This window comes from Halictus rubicundus, chromosome 6, assembly GCF_050948215.1.
Source record: "Halictus rubicundus isolate RS-2024b chromosome 6, iyHalRubi1_principal, whole genome shotgun sequence".
NCBI classification, from domain to species: Eukaryota; Metazoa; Arthropoda; class Insecta; order Hymenoptera; family Halictidae; genus Halictus; species Halictus rubicundus.
Window position 1 is genome coordinate 10,711,928 of NC_135154.1, and position 19,469 is coordinate 10,731,396.

Here is a 19,469-nt window from a genome sequence, read left to right on the forward strand (position 1 = left end):
CCCGAAACAAAGAAGGTAGATAAATGTTCAGCCAGGACAAACGAGCAAGGTTTTTAATTATCCAACGAGGCAAGTCCCGCTGTCACGGTAAGTATATTTTTCGGGTTGTTTCCGGAAATATGGGAAAAAAGCGGTCGGAATTTTGAGGGGATGATTTAAAAAATCCCGAAGTACTGGAACGCGGTAACAGGGGAAAACGCAACGGGATTCGCAAAAAAAAAGCAATTAACATCCGTCAATATTGAATCCGGGAGTATCGCGGGTCTGTAGAATTACCACTCATTGATCAGCAATTATTTCTGCCGCGGAAATCCGAGCAGGAATGAAATTTCTGTGAAATCATTCCTCGATGAGACTGGAAACGATCGGCTATTCATCGGCGTTGTAGCAGCCGCACGCACCGTCCGGATTACGTACAAACACGAAAAAATGAACAGAAAAATTAAATCTCTGCCCGGCCTGTCTGCCAGCGTCCCGGGGAATCTGCGACACGTTAACGTCAAACTGTCGACATGCGTGACATTATGTGACCGTGCCGGAATTAAAAAGTGATGGAGGTCTCTGGCCGGTTGCATTTGCAAGCGTGTGCAAGCGTATGAAAGACGGAATAACCCGCGATTGGCCATTATGCGCGAACTAATCCCGGGTCGGAACAACGCGCGGCTGAATATCTAACGACATAATTGGTCCACGGGTAATTATAACTCTTAATTAGCTAGTGAAATCTCAATCATTAGAGCTGACAAAAAACTTCAGTAAAGAACATTTTCACAGAACGTTCTCGTTATTTATAAATTCTATCTTTTCTGTGTAAATTGAATTTCTGGAAAAATTGGATTGAGAAGATTTGTTCTATCGCGTGATACAGTCAGGCTTTGGATCATTAATTTCTAAAATAAATGAAGCATCGGAAATTTTTCCTGAATATACAGCATACCAAAATTCTCAATTTTTTATCATTTTTAAAAGAGATACTTCTATTTACACGTGTTCAGCTAGCAAAAATGAAATTTTGGACAGATATTGGAGCCCAATGGCAACATTAAGTCAACATCATGATTGAACGCAGTCGTACAGGAGGTTCCGCCGGGTCGAAGGTCCCGGTTTGCGCAAACAGAATCCAATTTCTGACCGGGCAGCTGCGAACGCGATGCGCGGTCATTCACAGCACCCTTTGGGGCTAGGTGGTATCCTGCTCGGAATTTCGGGGTAGTTTCAGGTGAGATGTGCCCGCCTACCCCTAAAGGAAGTCGCCCGTCGCAGGGCCGAGGTCTAATTAGCTTTGGGAAAGTGAAGCGCGCTTACGGTGCAATTAACCCTTCGCGGGGCCGAATGCCTCACCCGATAGAACCCGTCGGATTTATTGTTTCCTCTCGGCGAAGAATACATTATAATACACCCGATCGGGTTGGCGCAACGTCCCTCGGCGCGTTTTAATTAAATTTATGAGACGTAAGAAGAGCGCCGTTTGACGGACGAAACGCTGAAAAACGGCTTTTCATTAAAATCTCCCGGCCCGGGGAGGGAATCGCGAAACACGCGCCAGGCAAGCCTGATTTTCGCAGTCGACGTGAAAACAAATTAATATACTAAGCCTGGCCCGTGTCTCGTGTCGGTTTTTAACGCTTTGAGTACAATTTTAATCATCGATGTATTAATCATCGTTTCCGGGCTAGTCGTTTTCAATTAAAACGCTGCTGCCTGTTCTGAGTCTTTGAATACTTCGTTATCAAGCCTTGTTGGATCTGTCTTCGATCCTATCATGTTTCTTGATTCTTAAATTCGTACAGCACGCAATGCTAATTTTTAAATATTTAATCTTCGACTTTTCTGAATGTCTCTGAAGATTTTTAAAGACACAGGGAGAAGTTTCTGCAGGAACACAGCCCGAACAAAATATTGACGTTAATACGTCGAAGCGAAGTGCAATGAGACCTGATAAATTGTTGCAGACAGTTTTCCACGAGGAGAGTTCCGCGAATGTTCTATTCGATTCGACTCGGCCGATTTAAAATCCGTCGAACGACTTCCGCCATTCAGCGAGGCGGGTTTCGGAGCGGAATTTTCCCGGCTGAATTTTGATCCGACGACGGCGAATCGGAATTGTCTTATTTTTCGAGTGCAATCCATTCGAGTGTTCGAACGGCGCGGCGCGGAGACAATACGGATCGGAAAAGGATGATTTCACGTAACCATTGTGCGGCAGGCTCCGGCGATTACCTGGCCCCCGCAGATTCTGTGGAAATCGACGGACGTTCGGCGTATTCTATTAACGAAAAATCGGCCGTGGGAACGGTCTTGATTACGTCTGTCAATTCGCCGCTGATTCATCCGGGATAAAAGGCACGAATTAGTTCAATTACCGCGATCGTCGAGCCGGGAACCGTGAAACTGCGATCCCAGCGAAACTCCGTTCGCGCGTCTCCCGCCATCGAAGATTCCTCGACAGTTAATCGTTGTGGCCATTCCCGAGGCGCTCGGTTCGCGATTTCGCGACCATAAACGCGGAAAATATAATGTTTTACGGAGAGGTTTTTGTACCCCGGCGTTCGTTTCACGCGCTTTCGCGCACGAACGCGGAACAAAGGCGCTTGAAAAAACAATTGCTCGCGGAGCGGCGAGGAGCGTGAGCATAAAACGAAATAAATTCGCCGGAAGTGGCAGTCCGTAAAACCGTCTAAATTAGCATCGCCGACGCAATGGATCATAGGCGGCAAACACTTCGAAGTTTACTGCGCCCGTGCCGCGCGCTCCTTTTTTCCGCCGCGGCGCGGCAGCTCCTCTGTCGCGTAGCGATGGCTCGAACCGCAGGGCAAACTATACCGAAAGCCCCGGGGAATCGCGTTTCCGATTCGAACAATGCTTCTCAATTAATCGCGCCGATACCGGGGCCATCTGTCTGCTCGGTGCTTATCTCCGCCATGGGAGACGGTGTAGGGAACCACGTTTGTACGGGATCTATCATTGAAAGGCTGCGCTACTTCGATATGCGGTTCCTGTACTCCGGTGCATAACCGCTCGCATAAGCTTGCTGAATTAATGAAAACTTTTCGAGGTTGTAGGCACCTCGGTTGTAAGAACTGATCTCCGGCAGCAATCTTTTCCATTGGAATTCGATGAGAAATCGAATTATTTTAGGGAAGCCTCAGTAAATTTTAACTAGAAGACCTGGTTCAAAAATTGTAAATAAATCATTGAGATTTTGAGATTTTCAGTTACGTTTCTGTCGAATGTTGTATCAGACGTTTCTAGTTTCCAGGTAGATTATTAAAAGCTGCTGCAAACCTGCGTATTCCAGGCTGAGAATCTCTCGATTTATGTTGATGCAACTGTTCGACGATTTAATCCATTCTTCATTAATTCAATGTATTTCTAAGGTTGACTTTTGCAGGGTTTAAGTAACATTGCAGTTTTAACCCTTGCAGTGTGAACGATTTTAAGTGACCTTATGCTGGAGAAAGATCCATTTTAAATTCTTACGTGTCAATTTTGTTTTAAACATTATCGAACCTGTGCCCTAAATACAATCGAAATTGAATAGCCAAAATGGAGAAGGTCATGTGGAGGAAAAATATTCTAGATTGGGTAGAAAGTCTGTATTCTGGGGTCGAAAAAGCTTTGAGTGCAGAGGGTTAATTGGGACGTCTTAACGACGAGGGTTAACTGATCGTCATTTGTATGAAATGTTAGTGACCTAAGGTTAATGAGCAGAAAATGGCTACAAAGCCAGCAGGTGTAGCTGCATTCACAGCGTGTAATTTTGTTCGCTCCGGGTGAATTGCAAATTAACGAATCAAGTGAGAAGGTGGGGGACTGATTGGGAAAGGTGTGTGTAGAATTGCTCGAGATCGGGCAGCGATTGTTCGGTGTTGGAGCCATCGCTGGCGCGAAAGTTTCCAGCTATCGATCGTCCGTTGTTCTTACTACCTACGCGTTTTACGTTTTCTTCTTTGACGAAGGTGAAACGGGTTAACGAAGGAGAGAATAAGAAGCGGTGTGGGAACAGGGTCTGTGCCTCGGGTGGCGCGGGGCGTGCTCGAAACCCGGCTCCGTTACAATCCATAAAATCGAGCTCGTGTTCGCTGCCAAGCCTTTCGTTTACGAGCCATACGCAAATTTAAGATCTCCGTCGACGATCAGACCGGCAACCGCCGCGGCCTAGCCTCGTGCCACCCCTAAATCGAGCTAATAAATCTACAGCAAAAGAAAGGAACGGCAGAAAACAGTTACGCTGCCCGCGGAAAAATATTCATAGATTCGATTCCGTTTCAAGGACTGGCACAAAACCCCGCGCCGCGCCGTCCAGCCCCTCTCGTATCCGACATTTTACAGGCGGACCTGTTTGATCGACCGCCAGATGCAAGAGTGCATCGTATATGTTTATCGCCGGATCGTTCTCATTAGCATCCGGCACGCCGCGAACTTTATGCCACCGATACCAGACGCTCGATTAAACGAGCTACGACGGGAACAAGAACCGGGTCTGGGCTTCTGCGTTTCGGATTTCAAAGTATAACAAAGCCGCACGATTAACGACACAATTGTCCTTTCAACCCTCTCTCAAAATACTCATCTCGAATCGTTGCGTATAGGAAACATCGTACCTATAAATCAAATTGAATAAAAAGCTGTACAGATCTGAATAAAAATTAATATCCCCTAAATGGAACACAAACTACTATTTTGTCGCACAATGAGAAAGACCGCCGTCGTCTTCCCACTCGTTTACGGGCGATTAGGCATTCACAAACAGGGTGACGCAAGCGTCTGTGCCACAACGAGAGGCGACTCGTCCGATCTGCTCTTCAATTATATTTTGCAATGGTCGCGTGTTTACACGACAGGCCACGTTCGTCCCTTGGTGTTTCGGTTAGGTATTCACGAATCGCGGCTTGTTAAATAGAATCCGAGAGAGTGAGAGAGAGAGAGAGAGAGGCTAGTTCACGGTCGGCGGTGGTGCGGTGGCGTGCCCGAAGAAAAAGGCCTCGTGAAACCTTGATGAGTCGAACTGCCGGCAAGTAGGCATTGTGGTGGATTATGAATTAAATTCACCCTCGACTAGGTTCGTGCCAGCACTTGGTTCCCTTTACTTTACTCCATAATACGGTCCGTAGCTCGCGGCTACCCCTTTGGGTCTTTTCCTCGACCATTCAAGCTCCCCCTCCTCCTCTCTCTCTCTCTCTCTCTCTTTCTTTCTCTCTCGTGGCCCGTCTGCCCCCCCCCCCCCCACTTCTATCTTGATTCTCTTCAGCTTCTCTCCTTCATTCTCGAGAGACTTCACCAAAAGTGGCCGCCACGAGCGGCATTAAGCGGTGTCTGTATACGGTAGCCCGCGGTATTAGCTCCTTTCTCCAGTTAAGTTCCTGTCTTTTTCGCTTCTCCGTCGCTGTTTCCCTTTTTTCCCGGGAACGTCTGACGGCACGATAACGCGTGCCGGTTTAATAGAGCCACGTCCACGTTCCACGATGGCTCCACCAACGGTTCCACCGACGGTTTTTCGGTTAACGGCGCCGCGAGTTGTCTCTAACGCCCGGCGATTACGCTGAACGCGCTTATGTGCATTCGCGTTTCGGTCCGTATCAGATTAACCCCCACCCCGCGACCCCGGTTAATAATTTTGATACGTCGCAGCCCCTTTGCTTTCGAAAATTCGGCTCCGGGAAATCCCGCTTTGATTCCAAATTAAACGGCGCGCATGTTTTTACCATCTGCGGACGCTGCTACCAAAATTTCGAGCAATTTCGTTTCGTACTCGACCAGTATTGTAGGAAGAACTCTGTTTGTATCAATGAGCGTTGAAGACGATTTGAAGAGGGCTGTCTTGTGCCAAGAAACCTGTGGAGCTCACGAGCAGTTTGCACAATATTGTTCTCGAGTGATTAATTTACCCCAACATATTGTTACCATTATTAGTAGATGACAAGAAAAAGGAGAAAAGGCCGAAATGATATATATCTTTAAATAATTGATTCCACAATTTTTCTACGATTTTAAACGTTATCGCCACATTTTTGTCGTTAATGTAGGTCTGCTAATTCTTCTCGCAGTAGATCATCTAGGAACGCCTCGCTTGTTACTAACAGAATGTTGAACGACGATTGAACATTTCTGTACCTCGATGCAATAAGTGGTTTAGCGTCGCTGCGGGCTAGAAAATGATGATGCACGACGCGTGGCGGTACGAAAGTTCTTCGAATCGATTCGCGAAGTTATCGAAGACAGGCACTGCGCGCGCGTTCTCAATCACGGGGCTGCGGGGAACGGTATTTTCGTTACAACGGACCGCAGTATGCGAAAAAATAAACGAACGGCTTGGGGAAAAGTGGAGTTTTCCACGGCCGAGTGGTAGGAGAGGATACGAAGTTACTGGACGTCACGTACGTGCCGATGAAACGATCGATATAATTGCGCCCGCCGTGCCGAGCGGGGATTCATTATCTGGATTGTAGCGGACGGGGGCTAAACTCTTTCCAGCAAAGATGGACGGAACTTCGGCTGGATGATAGGATTAGGATTCGATGAACAAGTTAGCACTCGTGACGCGGTTGCGGCCGACTGTGGGTGCGCCTTTGCGGGAAAATCTGTGCTAGACGCATTCGACGAGTGTAGTTCCATCGTGTGATGAAAATTAAAATGTTACTCGATACATGTCAACAACGTCCAGGAGACATACCCGAGTCGTGTTATGTTTACACTCCTCGAGGCCTCTCGAGCTTCTTGGCCCCTCACGGAGTATACCCCGCGGTAGTGGGGATAATTCCGCGACATTTATCATGCAGCCCTTGGCGACATATACAGAGAAATCACTGTATGTTCTGAATTTTTTTTCATCTGTGAAGATAGTTATTATTTTCTTGCTTAGCAATTTAGAAATATACGAATAAACTGATGGTACAAATTTTTAATACGGAACAAGTCCCTGGGGATCCTCGGAGGTCCCTTGGAATTATAATTCGCTTTAGTACGATTTCAGCGACATGGATTCCACTGATCATAGTCGCTCTGAGTCCTCCAGGATAATAGTAGAAAAACGAATAGTATGAAAATTGATTCCAAGAGCCTCTGCAGTTACCACAACAGGCAGTATACCCGTAAAATCAGTGCAACACTGTGCAATATCGGTTGCCGTGAAAATTCTGGGCGCAGAATCCATTTTTGCGTGTTCGCGTCGTAGCCACGGTTTCATTACAACATGTCAAGCATGTTTAGGCGATAGCATGATGCGAGGAGGACGGGGCACACGGCTCGCGGGGTAGTTCAGCCGTCCGCAATCCGTTTACGAATTTCGAACAGAAAGGCAATGGCCCGTGCGGAGACGCGCGGTTAGAAATTACAATTCGAATTCCACAGCCGTAGTCCTGGCGTGAGAGACCCCGCACTCCGCCGACAGAGAAAGGTGACGGTGTGGCAGCGGGCGGCAGAAGAGGAGGTGCAGGAGGAAGCGGAGGTGGGTGATATACCTAGAGAATAGTAACCCCGGGTCGGACTGGCAGTTGACCCCCACACGGATATCACAGGCTTTCGACCCGTTCGGCATTCTGGAATTGTAATCGTAGTTCCATTCGAACCCGGACACACGATCACGTGTCCCCACTCACGCCGGTTTTATCTCTCCTTCTACCTCCCGGCAGCCGTTTATAGTTGTTACGGTCGTTGCGGACAGTAAAACTCGCCAGAAATTTTCTATTCCCCCGGCCTGGCTCCTTCAGGGTTATCGCGAACCAGCATGAACTTATAACAGGCCCTTCGCTTTCGACGCCGGTATCGCCGCCGATCCTAGCGACCCTTCGAACGTTTTACCACCCATTTTGGTCTGACCCCAAGCAAATTTTCGTTTCTTTTAATTTTTCCCGGAAAATGTTTCAAGGAACTCTGTGTGTTTGCAAAGTTCTTTACTCAAGGGGTGTCGCATTCTTTCATGCTTATTTTGCACGTCCACTGACATCTCAAGGCTCCATGAAAAGCAGTCTCATCATAGCTGACAACATCGTTCTATTCTACTTCGCTTTACGTGTACTACTCGTTACTGCTAATTCGGTACTTATTACCTAATTATTTATAATCCTCGTTACTCGCAAACAGGTCTAGCAACTGAATTTTCCCGAACAGTGCGCACTGGTGGAACTAGACTTATCCCGACAAAACAAAATTCGTAAGAGTGCTCGAAGAATGAATCAAATGAGACGAGAAATACCAGCTTCGGGGAATTAATTAAACGCATCGAACGAAGATCGTCGGACGATCGAGAAGTAAATATGGCTGTTTCTCGAGGATTAACGGTCTCCTCCGGACTAGGCCGCATTAACGACGGAAGATGAATCGTTGACAAAATAGGAAAAAAGTCGTCCATTCATCGTTCTAATTCGATTGCGCGTTTCTTTTTTTCCTCGGAAAATTTCAATTCACCTTGCACAGTTGCCTCTCATTCCTTTTAATCCTGTATCCTGATTACTGTTCTTGCCGGCCGTTGGAGGGGCAAAAGAGAGCAAGAGAGACAGAGAGAGAGAGAGAGAGAGAGAGAGAGAGAGAGAAAGGAAGAGAGAGAGAGAGAATGAGACAGGGAGAAAGGGGAGAGAAATAGTTCGTCGGGGTTTAAACTCCGGGAATTGCATCTTCCAGAGGAAATCCCGTAGGCTGTGGACGTTGGGCAATTACTCGTGACCGAGCAAAGTAAACTGACGGACGCAGAAATAGATTTGCATTTTTACTGGAGGCCCTCGAGGGAGTTGCGCCTTACGTGTACCTCGAGGTTTCGTACTTCTCGCTTCGTTAGGTAAATTCCTAATGACTAGAGGCTCCGCGAAGTTGATAGTGAACTCACGAATAATTACGTGCCGGCGTTCCGTGGCGCACGACCGTCCTTTTCGCAAATATTCCGACTCGGAATTCGACCGTGCTCGCTAACCAAAATTACAAAATAAAATCCTCCGCTCGAAGAAAAAATGATAACGCGCGTTCTGCTCCGCGAGCTACAATCGCAATAAAATTGACTGGCAGTTACCGTTCGCCTCCATCACTGAAAACGTATTCGGACTCTGGTTTACTCTTTTATCTCAATGGTCCATTGTCTCGACGTTTCATCTAAAATCGCGTTGCGTGTGCAAATCTTTAGATAATATTGCACTACATTTTCAAAATAACACAAGCTTCAGTAGTAGAGCTGAATAATTATTCCTACATTTCAACGGCGCGCACAAGTGTTAAATATTAATTTTCCGTCTCCATCCTAACAATTGGAGGGAGAGAAAAATATTTTGCAACTACGACCAAAATTCTTTGAACGGTTCTTTGTCGTTAATAAATCGGTCGAGCTTCCTCCCGCGTATTTACCGTCGAATTAGCGTGCACTCCAAGTGAATCTAGAATCGCCAGGAAACATATAGATAGCGAAGAGTGACCCTATCCCGAACAAGATTCAAAGGAAAGCGCTCGGCGATTATTACAATTTTACGACGAAAAAGGGCGAGCAGACAATGGCGGCTTTACGAGCGGCTCGCGTGTGCTCGAGAAATATTTTTCGACTGGTTCATTAAATAAAATCCCCGTCTTGTTGCATACTGCGAGCATAAAAACGGAAAAATCGCGGTTATGTTTCGCGTGTCGAAGATAAAAGAATACAGTCTACGCCATTAGTTTATCCACTTCAGGATCATTTGACTCGCTTTACGGTTACAGAATAGCCCGTTCGTCAGACAACACAATTAATGCGTTCCGAGCACATCCTGTGCTAACCAAAATTCGAACAGGAACAGTACAGGAATTGGAATTGAATTTGTGCAAATGCGTAGTGAATCACCATAATCTAGTGGATGTCTGTAGTCCGAGAAGGAGGCGAGGAAAGAAAGCGACCGATGGGGGCCGCCGTCGATCAAGCTAATAGTCCGTGATCGCGAGATTGGAGCACGCGCGAATTCGTCGCGGAAAAAATAGCAGCCGGACGTCGAATTTCTCGTGCGAGAGGACTCTAACTCAGTGGCACACGAAACACAGCGGAAACCGGCGAGAAGGGGGTTGGGAGGGGACGACACTCTTGTCCCGATGAAAATAAAGCGGTGTTTTTACACGACACGACCGAGTTGACGCGCGCTCGAAGCGTATAAATTTTATGGAAATAAAAAAGAGAGAGGGAGAGTAGAAAAATTCACACCGACGCGTTCGGCCGATTTTGCCGAATATCACTTGCCATAATATCAGTGATTGCGTGGGAACATCGCAATATGGAAAATTCATGAAAATCACCGGCGAAACGCTGGACGCACGGTGACATTTGCAAAAAATTTCGTCGGGATATTTTCGACGGCCACGGCTCTCTCTCTCGGCGCGTATTTTATACACAAAAACCATTTCGTCGGCCGCATACGAGCGATTTCAATTAAATTGAATTCCAATTAAGTTAAATTCCAATTAAATTATAGGCCGGCCGATGCCGGGATCGCGAACATATGTATGTATTGTATACGTATACTCGGCGTATTTCGAACAGCCCCGGACAGAACTGAATTTAGAGGTCTTGAATATAAATGACTCGCTCGCCGAACTAGTTTCGACGATACTTCGCGATTTTCAAACTCTCCTCGATTCCGAACTCTTGGCTCTTTTCGTCCCGAGCCGCTGCCTAATTTCAATTTTTCCGCCATCTTGCTCGCTGAAACAGGAGCTCGCGAGTGACTTATTAGGCGAGCAAAGGTATAAGTGGTACGAGCACATTTGTTCACATAATAAACTTTCTCGCGAACGGTCATAACGAAAGAGCACACAACAGAAAAGAAGAGAAGAGTCCGGAAGTAACACGCTTCCAAATTGGTACAGACGATTCTGAAAAGAGTGCTTGCATCTGGTAAGCCTAATCAGAATTTCGTCAGTACTCCCGGATTACTTGGAGCAGGGTTTAGGCGAGTCTACGAGTCGGAATAGACTCGCGTGTTTATCCTGGACCCGCTCGGCTGCGAGTGGCGGTAAATTGCTCTTGTGCACCTCCTGTTTTCGGGACTGTCTGTTCAATTTGCCAAGAAACTGTTTCTCTTTGGCGGCGCTGTTGATGCCTGTTGTGCGAGAAGAGGGAAATTAAATTCGAATTGCTCGCAGTAGAGCATCCGAGCATTCGATGAATGTCAACTAGACGCGTTCCCGTTATCCGCGAGACATCGATGGAGGGCTCGTTTAGAAAGAATCTGTCAGGGCTTATCCAGTGTTCACACCTCGGTGATAACAGCTAAATGCCAAAAATAAGTATCCGCGAAAGATTGATGTCCAGGCTCGCCGTTGACATTCGGGACGCGCATACACGAGCCGTATTCAAAATCTCGCATACACTGTGCCCGGTTAGATATACACGGTGAAAATGATTTCCCTGGCAAGATTGATGTCGAGAACCCTGGTCTATAGAGTGTCCCGCGATAAGTAACACAACTAAAAATCCTAACGCGCCCAGCCCTGTCGAAAAAGTAAAATAAAACTCACCCCAAGTGATGTCCTCCTTAACGAAATCGATTTTCGAATTTTTTCCCAGGAGATATCCAGTCGATATCGACACACGCGAATCTCTGAATAACGATCGAAAGATTAATGGCAAGCTCCGTTTCGCGTTTCTCCATTCTAATATCCGCGTGTTCCGTGTAATTTTGCGGATGAAATTGGGACAGGCGTTATCTTTCGGCGAGGGAGTCCCTGTATTTGTAAAACGTAGTCGTACAATAGCAAGACAGTATCAACTTGAAGGCAAAGAAGCTTACGCGAAGTGTAAAAATTTTCTATTACCCCGGCGGCTGTCTTATCAGAGCTCTGATTAAAGTCGCGCTTTTATTAGAGGAGAATTACAGCGAATCTGTCAACTGTCTTTGAACCCTTGAATAAACCCTGGGAAAAGAATTTTCTTAATTTCCATCCCGTAGAATCATTCTTCTGACGTGCTCCTTCTTTTTTTTTTTAATTAATCCGGAGAACAAATGCCGCGGTAATACAAAAATATTACTATTATTGTTAGACTTGCTTTGTGCGAGGATTCAAAAATATATGTTCATCTCTGTTCGCCGAATTTATTAAAGCGAGAAAAAAATGTCTATCGGGCTCCTGTTTGTTGCAAAGTAGACTGCGAATTTTATGCATTCGCAGGAATCACGTTTCATATATTTCAATATTAATCATTCAAATGTATCCGCGAAAAATTCGACTGCGCGCTACAGTGTATTAATTCATAAGCGAAAAAATTTGGAAGCTCGTGCTTTTTCAAAATCATAAAATCATGAGATTCATTTGCACGCCGTAAATTTACCTACGCCGCGCTCACCCCTTCGAGCCACCCCTTGCAGAAATAATATGTTCCCTCGACCAGAAATAATGTTATTAACCCGAGTCGGGTCCCGACGTTTTTTGCCCGTTGATAATCAAGTTTCCAGAGCAAAGAACAGATCGGCCGGGTCCTCTCGGCGGGAGTCAATTAATTTATTATGGATTATCTCGCGAGAAATCAGCATTCGTTCGGCGGGAGAGCACAGCAGAAAGGAGCCATGGTTTCGGGAAGCAGATGCCCATACGATCCGGCAAGTTAAGTTCGTTAAGTGTCCCCGTGGGTCGTGTCTTATCGGGTAGACGTGGCTCTGATCCTCCACCTACCGTGCCGTGGCATAACAATTACCCTATTACTTCGCACAGAGCGACCGAGTCAGTTCGCGAGCCTATGCGCCGCACATTTCCGTCGCACGATATCCGTCCCGATTTCCTTACCCTCCTACATTTTTACCCCTTTCATATCGTGGGGCCCTTCGCGTTCCGCGTAATTAGCGGAAAAACGGTTAACTGCGACCTACCACGCCCCGCTATCTCCTAATTGACCGTGCCATCGTTTCAATTAATTGCGCGTCGTGTCACGGAGCGAAACGCGGGCGACACGTAATCTGCCCGATACGTTGCGTTCGAATAAATGGCCAATCTGCGTCTTCGAGCTTCCATATTTTTCCTCGAATCTCGTACGGGAGAAAAACTGCAATGCGATTAGGGATTAAAATTACCAGTGTTTTAGAGATTTAGATATAGCCTGCTTAGAAGTGTACGTGATTTAGAAATTTCTGTTTCGAAACAGTCCGCTTCGAATTACAATGACTTAAAAATTTCTAGTTGAAAATTTACTGCTTGGGAGCACATTTGATATGGAAATTCCTGGTGAGCAGCAGCTTGCAACTGTCGGTGTTTTAGACATTTCTGCTTGAAAATAGTCCGCAGAGATAACAGATGATATATAAATTTCTATTTGGGTGCAGTCCACTTGGAAATAACAATGACTCAAAAATTTCTAATTGAAAATTTACTGCTTGGGAATGTATTTCATGTGGAAATTCCTGGCGAGCACCCTCTTGCTTAGAACTGTCAGTGTTTCAGACATTTCTGTTTAAAAATAGTCTGCAGAGAAGTACAAGTGATATATCAATTTCTATTTGGGAACAGTCCACTTGGAAATAACAGTGACTCAAAAAATTCTAATTTAAAATTTACTGCTTGGGAAAATATTTGATGTGGAAATTGCTGCTCGAGACCAGCCTGCTTAGAACTATCAGCGTTCCGAAAATTTTTATCTGGAAACAGTCTCCTTCGAAGTACGTGCAATTAGAAAATCTATGGTTGGAACTATCGAGCTTCGAAATGCCAGCGATTCGGCAGTTAGAAAGTATTCTATCTGGCTCCCCGGTTCGTCGGAAAGTAATTCCACGGAAAGATACGTGAGTTCGAACGTGAAGTCGGGGAGAGGGGGGGGGTGTTTGTCCCGAGTGTTCGGCATTATGGGTCCGCGTTCGAACGTGGCGATTCGTTTTGGCGCTATTCGCCGTCGGATAGCGGAGCCGCAGTCGCAATTAGAACGAATTCGGCCTCAAAAGGCGAGTTTAATTCGGCGAAATTAGGAGTGCGGAACCGACTCTTTCCCCGTACGGGAAACTCCGGAAATTTCGAGAGTTCGTCCCGACGTCTTCGAGGGGTTCGGGAATAGAAAAAAAAAAGGACGGAGCGGCATCGGGCAGCCACTGGTGGAACAAGGAAAGGGAGCCGAGACAAACGTCGAACTTCTAAAGAATCGGCGGAAGAGAGCGAGTCGTTCAGAGAATAGCTAAAGCCGACCTCTCTCCACGTTTGGGGATTCTCCGAGACACTGGAGAGGGGAATTCGCATAATCCTTTCGACGGAGTGGCACCGAGAATGATCGCACGCCTCTGCAAGACAACCGGAACGATTGAAAAAAGTTTCACCCGCCCGACCCCTAACCCCCACACTCCCCACGTAAACCAAGAATGAGATGGACGCTAAATGAATTCAAACAAGACGATGTTGAAACAGCGCGGTCCGAACTTCGGCGACAAACGGGACGCGCGTTTGTTTGAATTAGAAACTTCTGGTAAAAGAGCTGACGTTTTATATTAACCTCCTCTTTCTGTGGTCCGGAAACAGCGGATACTTTGCGCAATATTAATATAAGTTAATGAGAAACATTATTATTCTTGAACTCCAGCATTTAAAAACCCTCGCGTTCACTGAAACAAGAAATTCGCTCGTTTAATATTTCAGACATTTTAAATTAAGCTTCTGTCTTTCTCTTTATCTCGTTTCCCTTAACTTCAAGATAGCAGATATTAATATTAAATCAAGTTCATGAGAATCAAAGTTATCTCTCACACTCATCAGATCAGGAATTCAAGTCGTATCCCAAAACATGAGATCCCGAATAAAACACAATTAATTGTAGTGTGAAACGAAAACGAGTGAGAACTACGCGAGGATTTCCTATGTAATTAATAATATTTGAAATAATGAACGAGAATGTATGCAATCAATTTCGTTTAACGATTGCAAAGGTTCTCCACGGATTTCTCGGGTCGATTTGTAGAGGAATAATTAATAACGCGTAGTACCGTTTCGAGGAAAGCAATTTTTCTCCGTTGAAGAACGGTGGAGAAGTTAAGGCCGACTCTTCCAGACAGAATACCGTTTATGTTTCTTCCTACAGCAAGTTTGTTTCAATCTCGCGATATTCCGAAGTTCCGTGATTGCAGGAAATTGAAAGTTCCCGGACGCGAACGCGAAAAAAGGTAGAAAGGTAAAGACAGTGCGAGTCATTGTTAACGCTTCGATGTATCAAAGCGAGGAGAGGGGAAAAAAAGAACAAAGAAGGGGGCGGTATCTTCCGTTATGCCCCGTCATAAAAACAAGCTGTAGAAGAATTTACACTCGTTCGTTCCCGTTGGAGAGGATCGACAAGACAAATACGAATTATTAAAACCCTTTCGGAGAGTCACGGGACAAGGGATGATAATTCTTTTTTATAATAGGGGTTCGTCAGCCGGGAAACAATGACCGCCCGAAAAATGAACGGACCTAACTGCGAAAAGTTATCGTATAATATACACACTGATTTCTTATTCATATTAATTCTGGTAATAACCAAAACTTCACGGAGCACGCTTTGGAATGATCCTCACCGAGCGAAGAATCAGCACGAGCCGAGTCGACCAGACAATATGGAATTAATTATAATTAACTGCCATTCAGGGAAGTTTCGCGAACAATTTTCCGGGCTTACTACAATGTTATAATGAACTTGCCGCTTCTATCATTTACATTCCCTTACATTCGATCCCAGCGACCGTCTAACTGCCGTGGGAACGTCGCAGATCACATTCACTATCGTCTAAGAAAATAGTTCAACAAAATGTTCGATTGTTCATCACATATTTTCTGCTTTGCAAAGAATCGTAGAATCAATTCGTCGATGGTCGAGAAAAATTAAATTCTAATCAGTGTCTTTTGTCATTATCTAATTCAGTGTCGTGATCCACATGGACCGGCTTTCGTCGTATTTCGGATGAATACTGACGTCACGAATGACTCCGTCAGAGCATGCGGAGGGTTAAACGAAGGAATAGTTAGCAGAGAATATAACTGACTCAATTCATTGTCTCATTTCACTGTACGATCACTTAAGAAATTGGTAGAACGAATCATTTATGAGTTGATCCACTCTTCATACGAGAAGCGAAATCATTTATGAAAGAGGAGCAGAGAAGTTATTAGATTGTTGAGAAAATGTCATACAAAGCGTCATTGATCTCTGTCGATTAAGTACTCGAAGAATCCGAAGCAAACAAAAATAAAATAACAAAAGTAGCGTTTATTGGAAGAGGGGAGGTAAAAATATATTCTCGCGAAAGAATGGCACAAAATGGTAGTGATTTTATAGAAATATTGAAGGGTTTGTCTCGGCAAGATATGGAAACACTTTTTCTTCCGAACAAGAAGTCTGAAAGTTGAAACATTGATCGTGGCGTTCCTTGAAATAATCGTGAGCCGAGATTGACTCGACGATGAACGACCGTTCAACTATTTATCCCGGGTTCGCATAAAAATTCGCCTCGTGGCGGGGATTTTTGCTCCCTTATGAATTCATACTCGTCGACCGCTCGCGCGTGGAGAATGAAATATTTCGTTCGAGCGGATGCGGTCCGGCCAATTAAACGCGTTATTTTTACAACGTTTAATATCCCGGCTGACAAAAAATTCGAACAGGTCGTTGGCGGAGAGAGAGAGAGAGAGAGAGAGAGAGAGAGAGAGAGAGAGAGAGAGAGAGAGAGAGAGAGAGAGAAGGAGACAGAGGAAGAGAGCGAGAAAGAGAAAAAGAGAGAGACACGGAATGGTGGATAGCCGCCCCGAAGCATGTCCGACTTTGCTAACTGACCGGCCATCCGGGTTCTAACTCGATTACCCGTTGACGTTTTCCGCTGTTCATTTCGGAAATTACCGGCTACCATCTGGTCCACGTATTTACGATGTTGCGAGACGGTGACGTTAGTTGCCGCGGTTCTACCACATTAATCAACTTCTCGCGACGCGGGGGTGTAACACTGCCACGCGGACGCTTTAAGTATGAAACTTCGCAGAAATTTAATGGCGGACGGTGGGCTTAGGGTGCTCCTTACTTTTCGACTTTCGATTTTTCCCTCACCACGCTAAACTGTGACAACTGGTGAGAAAACGATGTGTGCCAAATTTGGAAGCAACCGGACAATGGGAACCCGTTCCGCGTTTGCGTTAAAGTTTTTTCAATTTTTATGACTTCGATAAATGTTTTTGAATGAAAGAGAATGTCTTAGGTGAACAATGATGGGCGATAATTCTGCATCGAGTGCAACAGACAGAAGTTCAAATAAAAATGTATTTCTTCTTCCAACAATTTAAATAATTTGAAGGGAATTTTACAATGTTTTCGAATTCTTGTAGCGTCTTTACAAATTAGAATTTCACCGAGCCATTGTTACAATCAGTGCATAAAATCCGAAATCTAATAATGAGACCTGTATATCACTTCCAAAAGAATATACTTACAAAATCTTTAAATTTTATTTGCCATTAAATAGAGTGTATCGTGCAGCATCTGACAAGGGCCAACACGTGGAATCTGGACGCACCGATTTCGATAAGATTTATTTGAGAGGTTCTTTTTCTACCGGGCATCTTCATCCAAAGGGTGAAAACAGCCCTTGAAGTTGTCCGCCCAATTTCTATGGGGTTCACTCTAGTGGGCAGAGTTCGTTTGTGGAGTTGCGAATCCTTATGGGGCCTCGTTTTATCTGGTCCGCCCCCGCCCCCTTGATTTCAGTACGTCAAAGAATGCCAGCGGAACCGACCAGAGCATATTATCAGTTCGTTTTGCGCTCGTCGGGAACCGCAATTCCCACGAACTGCACGGACGAAAACTGACTCCCACGACTGTACCACCCCGGACTAGCCTGGTGGAATTCATGGGTCGCGGGTTATGCCGCATTCGGTGGTATGTAGTAATTAGCAACATTGCTCCTGGTTCCCAAAGGTGGTAGGAGGACCCCCCGTGGACCCGTACACCCGAGGTATCGCCCCGGCACAGATTTCATTCGAAGGAATAGAACACGACCGCCACCGCGATGGCAATCTTTGAAATTATTGTTATACCGACGATACGCTCGTCGATTCGACCCTCGGATGCCAGGGAATCCACCGTATCTCTCACCTTCGAATATCGAAACGAACAGAGGATCGCGAACGTCTGGATCGACGAACAACTATTTAATTAATTCGTTTTTCGAACCGCCCGCCGGCCACTATTGTAATTAAGCCCTTTGGTTAGCTCGTTTAAACCGACGTTTAATTCTATCGTTAACCAGAGCGTAGAATTTTGTCAGACTTGCGGTGAAGATTCCAAACTGTATGCTCCAAGTATGACTGTATGACATTAATATTTACGCATTATTATTTGTACAGCACAACCCTCGAAAACCAAAGAGTTTCCTCTGAGCAGAAACCATTAACACCTTGAATGCCACGCCAATGCCCATAAAAATCAGAGAAAATCAAAACAACAATTTATTTAAGAATACAAGAATACAAAAGACTAAGTTTTTCATAGCTATAATTTTTTTTTAACATTTTCACACCTCATTTATCCGAATAAAATTTGATTTTGGATTGTAGTAAAATTGATTTGTGGGACTCGAGGTTTTAAGAATATTTACGAATTTATTCTGATGCAACTAAACACAGTGCTCGTTGTCAATGTCGACACCATAGCTTGTGAAGCACACTATGGACCTTCCGAACAGCGTGCACGAAGTCAAAATTGCCCGAACTTTATTGACCCGTTTGGATTGTTCTAGTCAAAGAGAGATAAAAAATTGTGACCCACGGAAGCTGATGTTTTCTCGTCCATATGATTGCACACCAAGAAATTTTGCGCTCTAGGAGAATTAGCGGGGCTATTTGCGAGGCTTTTTGTTTCCCCCGGCGCTTCTTGATATCGAATTTAATAAAGTCTGAAACACCTGTAGCTGAGTTATCGCTCTAAGTTGGCGTTTTCCGGGGCCAAGCCGAAACCGCGGCAAGAACAAGAAATAATTCGGTATCTCTTGCCAGCATCTCTTTCGTTGTCATTTGCTCCCCTACTCGGTCGACCAAACTCCGGCAAAACCGTCGGAACAACTGACGCTAATGCAACTTCGTAGGTCGTTATAGGAAAGCTTAAAATGCAGATCCACGTGTAACTGTTGTAAGAAGAAACATAGAAGAACTGTCTAGACACGGACGGGTTCTTTGGGCAGGAGGATCTTGAACGAAGTTCGCCAGGGAGTCCTGAAGGGAAGCTTAAATAATCATCGAGAAGTTCCAATTTATATGAAAATGGTGTGAGGCACTCGTACGCAGCGACAATTATTTGTAGATTCTGTTGTGTCAATTGCTAGCCACTGATGGATAGACTGGCAGCAAATGTACAAGTGGTTCTATTGGTTCTGTGGTCAACTATACAGATCATTCGTCTAGTAAAGCGATGCTAAAAATATCAACTTTGCTATACAATGATTGAGTGTCGTGTTAATCGATTATCTTTTACCAATGGACCTTTGTGAAATGAAATGAAATGCCACCCTGAATGAAATACTATTTTATCTATTGGTTGTTAAATT